We start from the raw sequence: 17864 nt of genomic DNA on the forward strand, positions 1-17864 counted from the left end.
GAAAATTTTATATATAAACCAATTGCCTTCTTTCTAAGGAAAAATTGTATTTTATTAGTTCAGTTTCGCTAAAAAAAAGTCTTTAAAAAATTCGTTTTTATCAATTCTGCTTGTCATCTTTTTAAAGAACTGCAAGTTAAAGAAAATCAAAAATATAATTTTATAAAATTACTATTTCAATTAAAACAAGGTTTGATATAACCGCCTTCATTACATATTATATTACAAAGTTATGGGTTAAAATTTTACATTTTCATATTGTTAACGAAGTAAATATATCAGATTCATAGAAAAAAAAATCCTTTTAAAACTAATTTTTCATTTTAATATTGGAAATGTTATCATCTTTAAAACTTATATGTAGTAAAAACAATTTATTAATGCCAAATGCGATAAAAGAAATTAACACACAAACATTATGAACTTACCGAAAGATTGAAATAAATCAAATCATTTTCTTACCTAGAAAAGAAAAATAACTGTTAGCAAAAAAAGCGTATTTTTATTGCAAATATATCTAGTTTGCTAAAATTGTTTACAAATTCTACATACATCAACAATATTTAAATTACATTAACAATACAAAGCAGCATAAATGGTGATAAAGTCCCAGTCCTTTGCATACGTCCAAAAGGCGCGGATGAAAATATATAAGATATTATCCTTCTTTAGAATCAAATATTTTGTCATTCTTTCTATATGAAGGACACACAGACTAAGCTCTACATATCTACAAAGTATGATTTAAGATATTTTTTTCAATTTAAAAAGCAAACTTTAAATAAAAATAATTTATAACTAGACATTTAGATTCATCACGTTCGACTCTCAAGTCCCCAAGTCTCTCTTTTTTTTTTTTTTTTTTTTTTTTTTTTTTACGTATTTGAGCATTATAAAAAATTTATCAACTAAATCAATTGAAGTAAGCTCATTTTTAATTTTCCGTTTTCATTTCTGGTTTCACAATAAACAAAGAATTTCATGATATATTATACTCAACTATTCGTAGAATAACCATTAACAGCATCAACAAGCTTGAATATAAAACTGTAAATGTTTAACTTAAATTTCAATAGACGTGTAATTGTTTCATCAATTCAATATATCTAGATATATTGTGCAGAAGCCAATATGAAATGAGCTCTTTCATCCAGGTGTCATGTGAATTTCTCAATGTATAGAAAAACTTGTCAATAGATGGCGTAACTAGACTCTTCAAATTGAGGAAGAAAAGAAATGGAATGCTGGATTTACAAATAATTAACTGGAATATATAAATAAATACAGGTTAAAATGAATTTCTCTTCCATTAAAATGAATTTCTCATTCAACATTACACTACGTGACTAATAAGCAGAAAATTAAGTTAGATGTTACTTAAATGTGGTTTTCATAAAACGTTTAAATTTTATGGCTTGAAAGGTATGAATTCAAAGATATTTCATAGATAAAAGATAAGAGATGGTAGATAGTAGATTTCATAGATAAGAGATAATATATTCTCGTGTGAAAAATTTTCAAATAAATCGTGCAACCGATTTTCCGACAAAAATTATATACAAAATACATCAAATATTTTTCTGTTCATAAAATGAATATATAAATAGCTTTGGAAATACGCCAAATAAAAGATATTGGCGTACAAAAATTGCAAGTTATTGATCAAAATTACAAGTTAAATGATAAACACTGATACTTTTGACAATTACTTTATGCGGTTATGACATTAAGTGAATTGACTTAAAATCCCAAAAAATTTTCCCATTTTGATAAAAGGGAAAAAAATTTACGTCATCTAATTTAGACTTTGAGAATTTTCTTATAAGTAAGTTCCATTCAGAATAATTTTTTATTACATCAAAAAATGAAATAAAATAAATGTGCAATTAAATTTGATTTTTCCTTACGAAATCTCTGAAAAAAATCCCTATAGTTGTTAAGATATTTTTAACTCACAAAAACTTAATTATACACAGGTATAATTAAAAATAATTTATTTGGATTTTTGAAGCAAGACACAATGTTAATAGAAATATCATTATTTTTAATTTCATTTAATTACAAGAAAAACTCAGTAAAAAAATAAATAGAAAAATCTTTAAACAAAAATAATGTTTTTAATGATAAATTCAGAAAATAAAAGATGAGCCATGGTAACGATGCAATATTAGAGATTTCTGGACTCCAGATCAATACATCAGAATTTGAAATAAGCAAATTTATTTTTTAAGTTGCAGCCACGAATAAATTAATCCGATTAAAATGGAAGAATATTCTTAAGGAAAGATTTAACTACTTATCTTCCAAATTGGCAAAGATTGGATTGAATCTCCGTCATTTCCAAGGCGGAAAATTAATATAAATGTTATCCAATATGGTTCTATGCCTTTTCCTAGAGCAGGAAGTCTCTACTAATCTTTGCCAGAGTTGGATGCGAAGATGCGGCCGTTTTTTCAAAGTTTTCTGAGGTTCTTTCGATAAATTCCGTAAACAAAATCAAATTTAAGATCGTAACAATTAACAATTTTTTTTTGTGCTGTTTCTCGTATTTTCCTTAGAGATGCAGAAGAATTGCGTAATTACTATCACTATTCCTTTTGCACTCCATAAAGAAATAAGTTGTATAATTACAGATATGTGAGAGTAAGGATTCCTTTTAGTGCTTAGAAAGTTCAAAAATATAATTATAGGTTTGTTCAAGGTTGTTTGTTCAAAAAGTTAAATAATTCCCTTTTCAAATAAAATATTTGATCAGTTCTATCTATTTCAGAAACCGCCTGCAAACTAGTAGATGTCTACTCATATAAATGACCATCAGTCATGAATGACCTTTCTCCTTACGTACCAGGGAACATTCACTACTTTCATTCATTGTTTTGAAAAACATGCAACTTCCTGATGTTACTTGCTGAAGTAGGACCCCAGAAAATCATACTTCCTAATTAATTTTATGATAGATTTATAGAGCAGAACACCATATAATACTGAAATTCCACTTATTTTCCTTAAAAAATTTGTATTATATATGTAAACATACACACATATACAGGCATACATACACGAGAGAAAAAGAGAGATAATTATAGTTTTTAAAAAAATTACAAATAGTAAAAAAGTGGCTATATGGATGCAGTGTCAAAGACCGAAAGCCTTCGCAACTATTTGACGACAAAAAATAAAGACTTAGAATTTTGGTAATAGTTTCATTAAGATTCCAGTTCTGATGTTTTATCTATAGAAAAAAATATTCAGTTTTACTTTCTTTTTATGGTTAGACTATAAAACCGTAAAACACAGTCAGAAGAAGTCAAGAGGAGTTGCCAATAGTTAGGCTGAGCTTAATCAAGTAGATAAGCGAAATTTCTCTTAACAAATATTGAAAACCAGTGAGTTCTTCCGGAGCACTTAGCGCTTTTAGAAGTTGATTAATAGCGATCTGCTGCATATGTGCCGCTGTAAACTGCAAATGCTGCTCTTACGTATGCTTCGGCTCTATTTCCCTATTGTGTATTCGTGTTTTCATATATAATAATGCGTCGTTATTGGTAATTAAACCTATTGGATTTTCTTCATCGGACACACCGACCGATGGAACAACCTTTTTGGAGTTCCCCATATATAAAATTGCTACCAATTTACTCGGGAAAAACAGAATAACTAAAAGATAGCATTTGCATTGCTGGTGTCTCAACAGCATCCAACCAAAAAGAGGAATTATAACAGCTACAAGGGCATTTTTTAAAGGCAACAAATCACGTATATGTAGCTTTTTTTTAATTATCAATTTTGTAACTTTATAATAAATTTGAATAAATACCAAACAAAGCACAAACGTATAACACCATCACACAGTTATACACAATAACAAAGTTTGAAAACTTGCAACTAATGTTTGCCGACAGCAAAATCAATCCCTACAATAATATTTATTAAACCCGTATCGTTATTAACATCTGAACTTTCGCTAAAAGGTATCATTAGCACTCAGGACACGTCCTGGGTATATGCAAATTCAAACTAGGCCACATTAGGTGGTATAGGGGTAGGGGGAGAAACATATCAAGGTAACAAACAATAAACTGATTCTGCTGCACCCCCCTCCTCCGCTTTGTCGAGATGGGGGGAGATCTGTGTCATCTATAACGCACGCTCGATTAACCTAACCGCGAATACAAAGGGAGGCTCCCAATTATCAACGTGACTTTCCCTACACCTCTTTGTCAGGGGTGGCTCCCAGAATAAGCAGTTACCATTTTTGCCACCTCCAGGCAAGTAATGATGGCAACTAACGATAAAATTTCTGATGCATCCCGATTCCAGACCTCACGTGCTAGCCTAAATTAGGTAAATGAATGAGTTCGAGTTTTAACAAGGTAAACTGCATTCAAATTTATAAATTTAAATAAAGGATTAATTCTGTTAAATAATCATAACATGAAGCATGTTCATTAGCATCTAAGTTTTAAAAACAATAGAAGTTCCAACAATCTCGCATTTTTAAAGACAATTCTAATTATTTAATACAGAATTTATTGAAGTACACATTTTATTTTTTAATACTATTTGGTTATATTTCAATCGTATAATATAAGCGGACATCAATAAATTTGTAATACTTTGCATTTTTCGTATACGAAAAATAAAAAGACAAAGTATTGCCATCCAAAAACTCAGACTTAAGATTTTTGATTCATTTCAATTTTATAAAACTTTCCAAGTTCGAGTTAAAAGTATAAAACGTTCACGGCTTTACCGAACTTTCAGTTTTATGCTGGAAAGAAGGGGAAAGAAATAATCCTTTTATCCGAAAGTTTCGGTCAGAACACTCCCGCTGGTTTATTTTTGAAACGCTCCGGTTTATATTTATACACAAACGAAGAAGAAAAATATCTGAGTTAGTTCTTTTGTCTTACTTATCTGTTTTTTAGCATTATGAATTATCAAACTATCAACTGATAACGCATACACAAATGCTAATAATAAATACCAGCTTTCGTACTTGAATGTTTATCGGCAGAAAAGAATATTTTACAGAGGTAAGTAAGGAACAAAACGCATCAAAGTAAAACTGCAGAATCAAGATTTTGGAAATTTTCACATAATAAATCAAGAAGAATCATTGTCAGCACGCTATTGTTGGAATAAAAAAATAATTGCATTTTTTAATCAGTGAATCATGTAAGCTCTTATTTTTTTCACGAACAACTTTTTAAAAACTCTAAAAAAATAAAGTATGATTATATCATGGATTATCAAAATTTCCACTGGCAATACACACGCAAATGCTAATAATCAATGCTAGTTATCCTACTTGAATGTGTACAGGTAGGAAACAATATTTTACAGAGGAAAGCAAGTAACAAAGCGCATGTAATAAATTCCAGAAAGAAACATTGTCAGCGTACTATTATTAGAATCAAAAATAATTAATTGTATTTTTTAATCAATAAATCATCTATAAGGTTTTTTTATCTGACGAAAAAAAAAAAATTTAAATAATAAAGTATGATTATATGTATAAAAAAAAATCAGGAAATTAGGCGGATTTTATTTGTTTGCTTATTCTTTTTATGCTTTAAATACCGGATTCGTTAAAAATTATTCTAAATAATTATGCCCTTTTATATAATAACATACAATGCCATTCTTATATTTTTCCGAATGGTTAATCACATTTTTTTCACAAACTCACCAGACATCATTCTTATGTCTTCACCGGTCATTAAAATATATTTGGAAATAGCACTGAGGAGAGCGTTTTTAGAAAGGATGTCCCTATTACAAGCAAATCCCTCAAACAATTCAGTTCAATAGATACATCAAAGAAATTTTATACGGTCGCAAAATCGTGATCTTTTTGAACCACCTCAGGGGAATTTAATGCTTTCCCGGTCAAATGCATCGGAAAACCCAACTCCAAATCATTGCTTAAAAATAAATGCCCGTGCATCATTACACCATTAAAAATGAATACATGTCTTCCCCAATACCATTATACGAATGCTAAAAATTCACAAAAAAAAAAAAAAAAAAAAAAAAGAGGATAGCGGGGAGAGCGCCTGGCTGGGAAAAAGTCCAACATCGGAATCGCCTCGCATCACAGCTTTCATTTCATCGGTTCGGCAACTCTGCAACCGAAAACAAACCTCAAAAGTGGTGAGCCAAAAGAAAACACACCAAAAATAAACCAGAAAAAAAAAGAAAAAGAAGAGAAAAGGAGAGCAAGGGGCGGAATGGAGATAGAACGGTGGTTCACAAAAAGCAAAAAACAATTGCCAGAAGAAAAAACAAAGCCACCGTCGACCACCTTCAGAAGACCATGCAGGAAACAAATAAAAGGCAAAAAGGGGAGGGGGGCAAGGAAAAAAAAAAGGAACACAAATGCATCCGCAGAAACATACACGGAAACTTGCGGGCGGAGGAGGAGGATGAAGAGGGGGATGGTTGGAAGCAGGCAGTAGCCAGGGTCCATCGCAGTAAAGTGGGCAGTAGCGTTTGCAGCAACTCTCTCTAAAGATTGCTTGTCCAACCGTCTCGTCGACGCCAGGCACACCATACCACACCGTTTATTACATGAACAGCGGCTCCAGAGGGTCTCGCTGGTGTGTGATCCAATGTGTTGAGAATGGACACTGTTGATGCACCTACTGCCACTGAATTCTCGATGAGCACAGGGGGGGTTGGCCTCTACTTAAAGGGGGGGGGGGGTTTGGTGGAACGAAATATGAAATTCTATCTCGGTGAATGGACATCGAGTGGGATAAAGATCTTGGCCGAGGGTCGTTGGAATACCGTTGAATGGAGCAGTTACGGTAGATAATGGGAGGATCTGTTGTGCCATTTGGCGACTGTTTTTTTGCTCCGCTTTATTTATTCCTTCAAACTTTGGTTTTTCTTTGAGGGAGGTTTGATTATTTTGGAACCTCCCCTTTGTGCAGTTTATGAATATCATTTCAGTAGATGGTTGTAGAATTCATTTTCTGTTCATCGGTTTGGATGATTTGATGTTATTTTTAAGGAGTGCATGTGAAAATGCGAAAAGGGAAAAGAGAGAGGAAAAAAAGAATCATAAAAAAAGAAAAAGGATATTTTTTTTCTGTTTATAATCAGATACAAAAAATATTCTATTAAATAGAATTTTTAAATATAATTAAATTAATGAAGTCCCTACAAGTTAATGAAGCCATTTAATAATTAAGTTAATGTCCTTACAAGAATATGTTTACCAAATTATTTTTTTATCTTTAAATCGGCATTTTAATCCCATCAGTTTCTTTTGGACTTTTCCATTAAAAAGCATGATGTTGAAAAATATTTCCAAATCATTTCCACAAATATATGACAGAACAATTAAATTTTATCTGTTCCATTTTAAATATAAAAGAAATAAATAAAACAAAAAAAACTTACATCAAAATCAACAACACAAGGATCAAGTTCAAAATTAACCAAAGGATAGATTCTTTTCAGAAATTTGTCTAAAATTATCTAAGAGTACATTATAAAGATGATTTTGGAAAAGATACTGTGATTCGAATTTCTATAAGAGATCCACGTTTTCTTTACTTGAATTACTTGAAGTAATTCAAGTAAATTGGTGCTGAACTCTCAATGCAATTTAAAAGCAAACTAAAATTACTGACAAAGAAATAATAACGAAGAATGAATTAAATTAAATCGAATATACTGAATATTTAGCATGACTTAACTACTAAAATACTTTCTGTAATAAAACAAATATCAACAAAATAAATTCACTCTTGCTAAAAATTTTATTAAATTATTTTATGATTTAATGAAAATATTATAGGTAATTTGATTTGATTTTAATTACTTACGAAACTTTCGAAAAATAACAGAAATGTTACATTTTTCAATACCGGTACTATTATATCTTTTTACTTTAAACTGACGAAGATTCTTGACTTTGAAAAAAGAAAAAAAAATGCTTCCGTTGATGTAACATAATTTTAGTTTCCTTTAAATATTTGATACCATTTCTGTTTGTTATTATTTATAATCAAAACTGCAATTTTACAGAATAATCAGTTTTTTTGTTCTTATATGATAATATCATTAAATGAGAGTTACAAATCATAATCAAGAAGCTAAAATAGTTATAACGCAGCAACAAACAGCATGTTTATTGCAATTTTTTCGAGTAAGCACAATCCTTATTTAGTAGTCTGCAAATAATGACTGCACTAGTATGAAACTAGTATCAAAAACAATTGACATAAAAAACCTTGATATAATACTATTATGTATCAGGAATATCTTCATATTCGAATCCTGATTTTCATTCAAATTGAAAATTCATCTTTCCAACTTTCAACCAAAATTATTTTAACCTTAGCCTAAACCAGGAATGCTTCTTTGTTAAATTAATTTATCTTTTAAAACAATAAAAATGTAAAGATGTCAGTAATGTTTTTTAAAAACTGCAATAATCTATATTATATATATATATATATATATATATATATATATATATATTCGAAAACATTGGGAGAAAAAAAAATCAAAATCATTTTCAAAATAATTTTTTAAATTCCGAAGATTTTCCATAACTTTGAAATCATTTAGTATAATTTTAATAATTAATAATCATTTTAGTATAATTTGATTGAAATATCTCATCTTCTTCCGTTGTCAACTGCTATTATTATAAAGAAAGCAATTAACCCTTTATATTTGGAAAAGTAATCAGATGCATAATTATTCACCTAAAACAAGGGTTTATTTATTGTTCCGAAAAATAAATATATATTTGTTTTAAATTGAATCTCCCTGAAAAATTAATCTACATCTTTTTACCATTCTGTTGGTGTCTTTAATAATCAAAATTGAAAAATAAAACAAAATGATGCACCATCTTAAATGGTGAGTGAGAGACACCATCCGATTGCAAAGGGTACTAAAAGTAAATTAAAATAGGTAGATTACTCACGAAAAATGGGATAAGCAACAATTTTATGATGCAACTCTAGGCTATATTCCACTCATAAAATCTTTTTAATTAAATTATTAAATAAAGCTATATATTACTAGCAAAATTAGCTGGCTATATAAATACTTATTTTCAGTACGTGACAAACTGAATTATATCCGGTCAGTCATTAAGATTACGCCATTCAAAATTTTTAAAGCACAAAAAGTATTCCTAAACGGCTATTGGCTTGCATCAAATATTCAGATATTTGGTAAACTTCTTGGCAAGAACTCGTGTTTAAGCCCATTTATTTAGCACCAGTTGTATAGGCGAAACACAAAAGAAAATGTTCTGATATATAGGTCCTTGTGTTGTATGCACACAAAGGCAAGAACATATTCCTCAAGGAGCAATTGGTGCATATCTGCATACACTGTATGCGTGCCATTCAAAAACGACGGGGGCTTCATACAAGTACAAAAAAAGCCAACTTTAGCGCTATCTGCAAATATATATATCGTGGCTGTCTCAGTGGAGTAGGGTGCGAAGGGGGAGGGAGAGTGAAAAGCTATAAAAAAAAGAGAGTCAAGGGAATGTTTTGTTAAGGGCAAGCTATTTATCAGTGAGATGGTTTTCTATTTTGCATACATGCCGTCGCTTTTTAAGCATACATATCTATGAGACGCATTGCAGCAGGGCCATAGATCTATAACAACTATGAGGTGTGTCAAACTGCTTTTCACACACCCGGACACGGCCCGACTGAAAGAAGATCGAGCAAAACACATTTGGAAAAAAATGGCGGGGGACGAGCAAGCATGCCATGTATGGGAAATGATGTATAGCGAAAGATGCATGCAAGAAAGTAACGCTAAAAAAGTCTTTTCCTCCGATGCTAGAAATGGATGGGTGGATGGCTCCTTTTTTGATCCGTGTTTTTTGCAGGAAGTCCATAGGAATCTAATGGCGGTTGCTACACAATAGTCGCAGCTCTTTGCTTACAAAACTGGAGGCACATACAGGCTTGCTTCACAAGGCGCCGCCAACAGACCTACGAGCTCAGAGTTAACCATATATGCAAGAATATCGGTCGGAGACGGGGGTCCTATAAACTTGGCACCCAGTAAATCCAGGTCACAAGTGAATTAATCTTCCGCGGGACAGGCCGGAATTCCACTGTATTGTGTTTGGGGTCCGAAAAAAAAATACACACACACAGCGCAAATATTAAGACATTTTCAAATATGATAATATTTGGGAATTGTGTCCTTTTTTTCCCCCTTCTCCTCATAGAAAGAGACCACATTTGTCCGCATGAATAGAGATGCAAATAAATGCATTATATGAGCATTCAGATGAATCGCTTTGGCCTCGCATACAGCAAGTGTAGAAATTTGAATTTTAACAAAGAGGATGGAAAGTATATTTTTACATTTAAAAAAATTAGAATTCTTATGAAATTTTTTTTAAGGGAGTTATCGGCTCAAAATATGTTTTCTAAAAATAAATACAAACGGCAGTAATTTTTAAATGCAGAAGTATAATTTTTTCATAAGAAATAAAATTTGGCTTAGAATTTTAAACTTGCAAACTGTCTGGTTTGAACTTACGAAAAAAATTAAATTAAAAATAAGTCTTTACTAAATTACATATAAATTTAAATATACCTCATTTAAATATAGATGATATTTGTAAAATATTTATAGAATCGTATAATTCGAACGATGGAAACGTATATAATGAATAATTAATGAAAAAATGTGTTATTCAAAAATAGCACATTATTAAATAATTATTAATTTATTTAAAAAATAACAAATTACTTTAAAATCAAACTTGATTTAATTTCGAAAAGGAAATTAATTTAAGAAAATTAGCTCTAAAAGTGTGCATAAATTATTTGGAAAAATGCAGAGCAAAGATAATATCTTTTTTCCTTTTGCTAAAATAAATAATACTGTAGAGGAACGAGATTCTGTATAACTTCATTATGAGGTAGATGAAAATAATAGACAATTTTCAGGAACAGCTATTTAATTATTTTCCAAGTTCCACATTTCACAAGACAACACGAACACGAAAATACACGACACTCACTTAGAATACAATCTAATAATGATTCCCAAGAAGGATCATGGGAAATACACTTTGATGTTAATAAGGTAACGCCATCTGTTGTATCAAAAGAGAAGGTAGAAGAGTTATGTAACCGTTACAATACAAAAAACACCTCTAAATACTTCATATTAATCAGATATCAGTAGAGTTCTGTGACATCAGTACTCAGACCTTTTGGGATTTTATAAGAGCCTAGATTATCTTTATAACCTTAACCCCATAAAAAGGGGCGATTTTTTTTTTTTGTGTGTGTTTGTTTTGCAATTTTTTTTATTCGAGTCTTTTTTCCAAAAATTCGAGATTTTCAACGTTTATTGATAAAAAAAAAATTCTAAAACTCTGAACTTAATAATAGACATCATTTACATTGCATGCAACCTTAGTAGACAAAATAATATTTTAAAATCACTAAACTATTTTGCCTTGCACGATACATATGAATACGAACTATCGTATTTCTAAAATAAAATTATAATTAAAGAATTTACAAAAAATTTAACTAGTTTTAAAAAATCACGTGCAATGCATAAACATCAAACATTCTGTGGATTCCTAATTAAATCAAAGAGACAAAAAAAGACGGAAGAAACTAAGAATTCCTCCAACCATCCATGGAAAAAAAGGGGGATAGCAAATCACTGCTATGATTTTCCAAGTGACCCTTCCACAATGTTTCAGCGAATAATACGAATATCACATTCCCCATATATATCATCGTTTATTGTCTCCAAACACCAGGGCCCTATTTGTAAATATCTCCATCCCATAGAGGACTTAAACCTTGTAAGAGAATCCCGTGCACGTTGTGGATAATCCCCGGATTTGGGAGGGATATCCTCGACGAATATCCGTCACCATGATCACCGATCTTGTACACTTTCTCCCCATCTTCGCTTTTTTTTCTCTCTCTCGCCCTCTCTCTCTCTTCTCCTCTCCTCTCTTTTTCGCCTTCCCTAGCCTCCTATTTTCCAACCGCCTCCTTCGCCTGGCATTTACGGACGCCTCCAGTTGTGTTGAAGAACATTGAAAATGCGTCGCCAGTCCGTCGCCACCAACCTTTTTTTTTTCACTTCTCCCCCCCCCCCTTATCCCCCTGTTTCATAGCTCACACATATATATTTTTTATCAGTACTCGCTAGAACAGTTCTCAGCCACCATCTCCCGATATATCACTTTATTCACTCGGACTTTGGCAGCACGAACAGTACCACCGGATTTTTATATTTGGAGAATGCATAACCGCCTTTACGGACGGTTATGGTAGAAGGAATTGTTTTCAGCGTGTGAGAAGTTTCGGCGTTTTAGAATTCGAGGCGATTTTTTTTTTCTCTTCCCTCTCCTTTACTTTTGTTTAGCTCAACCACTCAATCCATTCCTTGCGGTTTCGGATTTTTTTTTTAACTCGGTGGTTGCTGTTCCAAAAAGGTTCCCGTCATTTCACAGCGAAAAAAATAACAGCGTGTGAAGATCTATAGATTTTCTGGGTGTATTACTAGGCTCAAATGAAAATCACTCATAAACCAATTAATTTTCATATTAGCAAGGTTATATATGGCTTCTATTCGGTTCAAATGTAAATCACTCATAAATCAATTTTCATATTAGCAAGGTTATATATGGCTTCTATTCTATTCAAATGTAAATCACTCATAAACCAATTAATTTTCATATTAGTAAGGTTGTATATGGCTTCTATTCGGTTCAAATGTAAATCACTCATAAATCAATTTTCATATTAGCAAGGTTATATATGGCTTTTATTCTATTCAAATGTAAATCACTCATAAATCAATTAATTTTCATATTAGTAAGGTTGTATATGGCTTCTATTCGGTTCAAATGTAAATCACTCATAAATCAATTTTTATATTAGCAAGGTTATATATGGCTTCTATTCTATTCAAATGTAAATCACTCATAAACCAATTAATTTTCATATTAACATGGTCATATGGCTTCTATTCTATTCAAATGTAAATCACTCATAAACCAATTAATTTTCATATTAACATGGTCATATGGCTTCTATTCTATTCAAATGTAAATCACTCATAAACCAATTAATTTTCATATTAACATGGTCATATGGCTTCTATTCCTAGAAATTATTATTATGTGTATATCTATATTTGGGTATAAAGGAAAATTTAAAGATAGAATTTCTTTTATGTAGTATAGAATATTAATTTTTCAGTGTGGTATTTTTAACAGCTTTCTTTTTTATTTCATTCTTCAAAAAGGATGGAAATTTCTTTTGAGGCTTTGATGTGTCAAAGAGCTATTAAAAAATTATATTGTATGAATTTACTAAACGTGATATTTTATTAATTTACTATGATAATATTTGCAGGCTGGCATGCCATCTAAAAATGTGCGATGGGAAAAATATTCATTGAAAATATATAAGAAACTGATGTTATAAAGAAATGATATAAGATAGAGATATTATTTTGAAGTTCATACAGACACATTCTGTAAATTCTGTTATAGAAAAGTTGCAGTAAACAGAACATATAATGAGCGTATCAACAGCAAAGATAAATTAATCAAACCTGAAACACTAACATGCTGCGATATTTCGAAATAGATGAGAGGGTCCCGGCGGGACGGGGGCGGAAGCCTCTTATTTTTTCAGTAATTAAATTTATATTAGTATATTAGAAGTTCAATAAATTTTTATTACTTTGTTAATGTTTTTATGAACATAAAAAAAAAGAAGAAGAAGCAACTAGCATATTTTCAAGGTCCCGAGTTTACTTGACAATTTTAATATTATGCCACGATCGACAAGATCATACAATATAAAAGATCATGCTCTCCAACTTTGCTTTTACCCAGTTATCAGAAGCATGTCTTACCGATATATTATATATAACGTAATACTAATTATTAAAAAATAGATATTTGCAAAGAATTTTAACTAATTAAAATATATATTTAGAAACATTATTCAAATTTATTTAAGACGATTATTATTGACTATTACATAAGTGAAATAATTTAAAAAAAATAACACAATATGATTTTGTTGAACAAATAAATTAACACTGTTTGTTAGACATTTAAAATTTTGTTTCATCAAGCACTATTGCTTTTCTTAAATAACCACTGCTCAGTTTAATATCATAATAAACATCTATATTCATTTTTGTTATGAGGAGCAACTGCAGAGTTTTTGTATTCATGCTAAAAAACACTTCCTTTTTATCTATTTTTTTTTCTAACCATACAAAAAAAAATTTTCACTATACGCACAGATGTGAGCGAAAATTCAAGAAAAGAGTATTTTCAGTGTAATTTGTAGTTTCCCTTACATATCTCCATTTCTTGTAGTTCTCAGTTTTTCATTATATATCTGTTTCCGTAATTTTCATCTAGTTTCCGCAGCTGATTGAGGGTCTGTAAAATGCTAAGATTTTGCCAAGATCATTACATTCCCGAATTTACCTGGCGATTTATCGAAGGGCCGCAAAAATAAAGTATAGAAAAAAGTGAATTTAAAATACTACATTTTGCATTTACACTGCATACGTGCTTAGCAAAGACAATGCACCTCATATTCGCCACAATCTTTAGGTCAATACTTCGCCTAATACAACAAATTTAAAATAATACAATGCACTTCAAACTCCTTTTTTACTGATAACTAATAAATTCTCCCGTCACTTTTCGAAAACGACTGTTATTTTTAAAATGATGGATTTCAAGGAAGACGAACGCCGGGCAATTCATTTCCACTGCCATCCTTCAGGGGTAAACTAAAAACGGTGGGATATCCTACTAAAAACATGGCTCCCCCTTCAAAATTGAGAAGGGGAGGCACAAAGGAAAAAAATTCATCAGGGCGATGAAAATTCCATTAGTGAGATCACTTCCTCTGGTGTCCCTCGATCATTTTTGCGTGCGCTCAATGGAGTCGAGCGGAAGTTAAAATATTTACCGAGCACTGATGTGAGAAACGTTCTCCCCCAATCGAGTGGCCAGTCGGGATTAGTACCCCTCAACCCCTCGGAAAGAGAGAGGGGGCATTCATTTATGGCCTCATAACCGTTAATAATACGGATCGCCTTTTACCAAAATGCTTCGCCAACCCATTGGACAGGGCGAGAGGAAAAGTGGAATTCTGGCATAGAAGACATTCATAAATACGGAGTCTTTTTTTTTTTTCTCCTTCCCTCCTTCAAAATTTGCAAAGACGGAAATGAAATTATATATTTATATTACATTGAAACAAATGATATATTTTTTTAAAAGCTCACACATTAAAATTGTTTGATAAAAACTGCTTCGTTAGCACTATATATATGTAACAGGAAGTATTTGGAAACATTTAAATCTAAAGTTATCCAATGCGGTACATTAATAGTATAAAAGATAATGTGCAACTGGAAGCGAAAAATTTGAAATTTTTATATTAATTAAGCAAAATTTTAATGCTTTTCGCCATAATGTCAAAAAATATTATAAAAAAAATTAAATTTTATAAAACTTTAATATTTAAAAAATATTTTTACCGATATTAATATAATCGCTTTGTCATTTTTCTTTTCTGAATTCAAAAAAATATATATATAATTTAAATAATCAATACATGATTTTTAACAACACATTTCATTGTTGATATGAAATTCAATCCACTTTCCTTAATTCATCAAATATTTTAAATACGTGACATTTTGCTATCGTTGAAAAGTAAGGTAGACAGATTATGATATTATCAGCGCAGTTTACAAGAACAATCAGAAAATTCGATAACATTATTTTCAAAGGCAACGTGCGTTTTCGAAACAGACTGTTTATATATTTAAGCTTTTAAAAGCACTGTGATAGTATGGGATCCGATTCCATTTGTAAAGTTCATGTATGCAAGAAAGTGGACGAGTACAAGGCTATTGAAATAAACCATGTTTAATGTCTGTCATAATTTAAAACTTAAAAATGTTTTTGTTCAAGAAATAACCAATATCATGTATAAGAAATTTAAATAAAATTAAAAACAATTAATATTTTATGGGAATCAACTGGTTCTCAAAAGGTGGCTAATCAATTATATCAAAAACAGTAAGTGCTCCATGAGATAGAACGTAAGTCCATCATACAATCTGAATCGTAATCATTCGCATATTTCTTATTAATTTTTGTACAGAAAGAGTTTAAACAGATACAATCTAGTTAAAAAGTAAGGACTTGCGTAACTTTTGAACAGCTCAACAAAATAGGCAATTTAAATAAGTTATTAGCAAACAACAATTATTTATATGAAATAATAACAAATTCATTCACAATGCAGCAGCAAAATTATTCAAGGCATAGTATTAAGACTCCAGCAACGGAGCTATTTCCAATGTCGTATAAGAATGCGTTTTCAACATAAATAATATTTGCTTTAATTAATTAATTCTATAGAACTTCATGATATTAATATTATAAGCGATTTTTAAAAAACGTGTATATACAAACGTTTATCCACATATGTATATACATCATTTAGTATTCATTGTTTCCCAAAAGAATAGATTTTTCAGTTCAGACCGAAATTAAATTAAATACGTTTTGCGGAAAACAAAGTTTTTATATAATAATGGAATATCTATAGAAATGTTTATGGAGAAAATTTTGCACGTTCACTGGGTCTTTTCATTCCGCAAAAACTTATGAGATCCTATTGTCATATTAGAAATCTGCTTAACAATTAAATTAAATAAATGTAAAATTTAAAAAAAATAAATAAAACAAACAAGAATAAATTCGGCTTGGTAATTTGGTCAATTTGTGCGAAACTTTCCGAGTTTAGATATGTAGATTCGAGAGCTTTATGATATGCAATGTAATTAATGTTATATTGCGACGCTAGAAAATAAAAAAAAGAACGCACATTTAGTGGAAATTTTCAAAATCCATAAATTTAAAACAAGTCCAGTAGAGGTCCTTAAAAAAAGCATTTGTTGTAGTTCGGGCCTGATTATATATTTACAACAAAGTAAATTATAAAACTTCTAAAAACTCTCTGTGAAAGCAATTTCCATATTTCCAAAATAATAATATTAAAAAAAAGAAGCATGTTAATAAAAGCCTAATATTAAACACCAAATACAATAATAATAGAAGAAAATTAAATAATATCCAGGATTCCCAAAATCATGTAATCGCAGAAATCACATGAAAAACTGGCATGCCCCTCTAAAACTGACTCGGACCACTTTAGACTGTAACAACCCACAAACATTTAGTATGACGGGTGGCTATATATTAAGCTCACCACTTAGTAAAGGGCACTGCAGGAATTTCGGGGGAGCCCCAACAGCCATAAAAGCCGCATGGAAAAATGTCCTTTAACTGATCCTAAGAAAAATCTATTGTTGTACAGTCCAAAATGTAAGCCAGTAATAAAAGATAAAAATGGTTCAAAAAATCCTAGTTTTTGAATAGCAAAAAAGTTACTTGTTAATGTATAAATAAGTAATAAAAAAAACTATGTGAAATTCATACAACTTCCACTAATGCAAAAAAAATTTCTAAAAGAAATATATTGGTAATTATGAAGTTAGAATAAAGGGATTACTACAAATGAAAAGTTAATAGCTATGACATTCATCTTCAGTTTGCTTCTATTAAAAATTCTTCACGACAAGGTGGTAGGCAAAGGTAGATTTCTTTACATCTAAATACTCTCTGGTAACATATATTGTTGATTTTAGAAACAGTTAAAATTAGAACGTGAAATTTTCAGGCCCTAACTTGTAGGATATTGCAGATACTGAAAGACTTTAAATACAAAAGTTGTTCGTCTTAACAAGATTAGATTTATTTTTCT

The 17864-nt window shown here is 30.5% G+C and overlaps 1 protein-coding gene across 6 annotated transcripts in view; it reads right to left on the minus strand.

Annotated features, from left to right (window-relative positions):
• The window catches only part of LOC129985561 (zinc finger E-box-binding homeobox 1-like), a 558704-nt gene that overhangs the window by 164948 nt on the left and 375892 nt on the right, over nt 1–17864 (minus strand). Inside the window, exon 2 of one of the 6 annotated variants that reach the window (XM_056095376.1) lies at nt 429–462. The exons of the other annotated variants lie outside the window; for them this stretch is intronic. The gene's annotated coding sequence lies outside the window, so the exon portion shown is untranslated. The remainder of the gene's footprint in view (nt 1–428; nt 463–17864) is intronic. 6 annotated transcript variants of the gene reach the window in all.

The sequence above is a fragment of the Argiope bruennichi genome, chromosome 1 (assembly GCF_947563725.1).
Source record: "Argiope bruennichi chromosome 1, qqArgBrue1.1, whole genome shotgun sequence".
Classification (NCBI taxonomy): Eukaryota; Metazoa; Arthropoda; class Arachnida; order Araneae; family Araneidae; genus Argiope; species Argiope bruennichi.